Source organism: Schistocerca gregaria, chromosome 2, assembly GCF_023897955.1.
Source record: "Schistocerca gregaria isolate iqSchGreg1 chromosome 2, iqSchGreg1.2, whole genome shotgun sequence".
NCBI lineage: Eukaryota > Metazoa > Arthropoda > Insecta > Orthoptera > Acrididae > Schistocerca > Schistocerca gregaria.
The window spans coordinates 335,120,406-335,123,491 of record NC_064921.1 but is presented as its reverse complement, the minus strand read 5'-3'; the positions used below and the strand labels follow the sequence as shown (position 1 = coordinate 335,123,491).

General features: G+C 40.3%; 1 non-coding gene across 1 annotated transcript; it reads right to left on the bottom strand.

Annotated features, from left to right (window-relative positions):
- Positions 1-1,243: 1,243 nt before the first annotated feature.
- Positions 1,244-1,318, bottom strand: Trnal-caa (transfer RNA leucine (anticodon CAA)). Its single transcript has one exon. It is a non-coding gene; the product is annotated as a tRNA-Leu (tRNA).
- Between the last annotated feature and the right edge of the window lie 1,768 nt (positions 1,319-3,086).

Here is a 3,086-nt window from a genome sequence, read left to right as displayed (position 1 = left end):
TATTCAGCAAGATCTCCGGGTCTCTCGCCAGATGGGAACGTTTGGAGCATTATGAGCAGGACCCTCTGACCAGCTCGGAGTTTTGACGATCTAAGGCGCCAATTGGACATAACTTCGCACGACATCCTTGATGAGGGTATCCAACAACTCTGTAAATCAATGCCAAGCTGAATAACTATTTGCATAGGATCCAGAGGTGTGCCAAAGCGATAAGGACTTGCTCAATTCGTAAAATACTTTCTCAACAATGAAACATCCATTTTTTCTGAAATACATTACTTCTTCTGAATGCCATACCATTCGGACAATTCCTTCATGTTGTAATTTTTTTTTGTTTTTTCGTTTTAGCGCGAGAGTGAAACCGGTTGAGACATAAAGTTGAAGGCTTCCGCTAAACTATACAGTTGGCGTAGTAATTGCGGACGTCAAAGTGCGATAACCACCCACTGAAGGCAGGTGGCAGCACAACCACTAAAGTGTACACAAAGCGTGTCGGAGGGACGTGGAAAACGCTTTTGTCATTGTCGTAATGCGGAAACGGAGCGATTTATCTGAAGTCCAAACAGATATATCATTTGATTTCGGGGCAAGGGTAGAAGCATTTCCGTAACACCTAACTTTCTAAATCGTTCGCGTGCTGCCATGGTTAAAGTACTCCATGCTGCCAAAATGGCGCTGTCTACATTCGGCGCGGAGGCAACTGTGGTACCATCGATGAGGAGGTTTAGCAACGGCTGCAGAGATGTGTACGGGGCAATAGACAACCAACCGTTGAGTAACTGACTGTCCAGGTGAATCAAGGAGCTACCAACATTGTCTCCTCAACTACCGTTGACTGCTGTAGCCATCGGATAGGAATTCTTGGCGGGTCGCATCAAACCAGCCAGAAGACTGATGTCTCAAGAAAGAAAACAAAACAAAAAGAATCATGAAGTCGATCTCAGCTTGTTTCTTTATATAACCTGATAATCTGTGCACACAGGATAAGACCGGGTACTAGCCGAATCTTGCTCCGCCTTACAATATTGCACTTCAAGCAATTTTTTATAAAGAGTGTCAACTGTCAAACACGTCGAGAGCTTATCCTGAACACAAATAGACAATCACAGCACAAAAGAAAACATGAAACAGGCAAGAGAAGAAGTGTTATCGGGCAGAACTGGCTGCGTGAAATCTGCAAGAATGTTCAATGTTCCGCAAATTACCTTAGACGATATGAAACTTCCTGGCAGATTAAAACTGTGTGCCGGACCGAGACTCGAACTCGGGACCTTTGCCTTTTGCGGGCAAGTGCTCTACCAACTGAGCTATCCAAGCAACATTCACGCCCTGTCCTCACAGCTTTACTTCTGCCGGTACCTACCTTCCAAACTTTACAGAAGCTCTCCTGCTCGCAGGATTACTAAGTGTGTGAATTTCATTCATTTTTATTTCAGTTTTTTCTGGTAGTCAGGGGTAATCATGCTAATTATCGTGGAAAAAATTTCGTGGTAAGATTTGGTCACATTCTTGAGTTTAATAAGAATATTTTGTGTGGGAGGCTAGAACAAAAATACTTTGTCTTCCCAGAGCAGTAATGTAATCAATTTATTCTCAATATATGGGGTAAATTTATTTAACGATGTTATGAGAGACGTGACATTAAGTTTTAGATCGCATCAATTTTTAGAGAATATGGTTGTCGGTGGCGTTGTCAGTGGTAGAGGCGAGCATATTCTCTGTTAATCTGCAGTAAACGTGTGCACCTTCAGTGCATGATCGTTATACGAAAGAGATACTGAATTTCTGTTGATTTGTAAATCGATCCACTTCAGTTTGGGAACCTGAGATTCTCCACCACGCGTCAGCAGAGTAAAACGTTTTTCATTTTTCACTCAGTCAGTGGGTTGATTTAAGTCTGCACGGTGCAATAAGGATTTACGAAGACCAATTATTTCTATGAATCAAGAACTGGGTAGTTAGAGGATTTTCACGTTTTATGGAATTTTTTCACGTTTAGTTCTTCCGTTCATGACTTTTTCGACGTATGCTTCAAACCGTGAGTTACCAGGATCAGGGAAATGACATGGAAGTACTAGGTCCCTTTAAGTAACATCATTTATACTAGTAAAACAACAAAATTTATTTTTATATATTTCCTTTGGTAACATGTCCCCTATGAAAAACAGGTAGAAAAACAAGTTTGATCGTCGTACTACCGTTCAAAATGGTGAGTAAGACGGCTGTTAAATTACAATAATAATAACTTCAAACAAGCTCAAGAAATGACATTAACAATATTGGCCTCTTTTAAAATGAATAAATTAAAACAGTTTAAATTATACCAGCTAATTAAAATAATCAAAACAGTTCTAGATAAATTTCTTCAAGGGAATACAACTCCAAAACATAAGGCGGAGCACCAAAAGATAAATATTAACAAAGATAACAAAGGGGCTATCCAAAGGTGTACACAAAAATTTGCAATAAAACTTAGAACGAGAATACAGTATCTGTTAAACATTAAAGAGAAAATTTCCTGTGCGAAGTCAGTTAATCAAAGGCTTCTTGGCCGACAGCAAAATTTCGTTTACAGTGGAAGTCAGGTAATATAAGGTACTCAACTTAAGCCCCTGCAGCCAGCACGCGTGACTGAAAATACATAGCAAGCAGCACTAGGAAATGCTCGAGAGCCGCGCGCACGGCCGCAGGTAAGCCACGCCCAAGCGGCAAGAAGCCGCTAGCATGAAACACCTTCCCTGCAACCCAGTAACTGCTGCAAACAAACAAGAAAAATGAGTTTCTGACTTGATTATACTATAAGTAAAGTTATGGTTTAACCATGACTGCACTTAAAGAGCGTTTCCAGTAAGTTGATACGCCCTAGGAAATAATCGTAGGTAACATAAAACTAAAGAAAGAAAGATTTAATTTCTTCCAGGAAGAAATATAATAAACAATCCTCTACGGTCTTACCATTAGCCGGAGCTCGCAACATTCTTAAAGAAGGGCTGGATAATATTAATACCCGAGAACCCATGAGCTTCTAAAACATCGTGAAAACAAACATAAAAACTTAGAGCAACTGGTTCTCTTGCATAAGAATT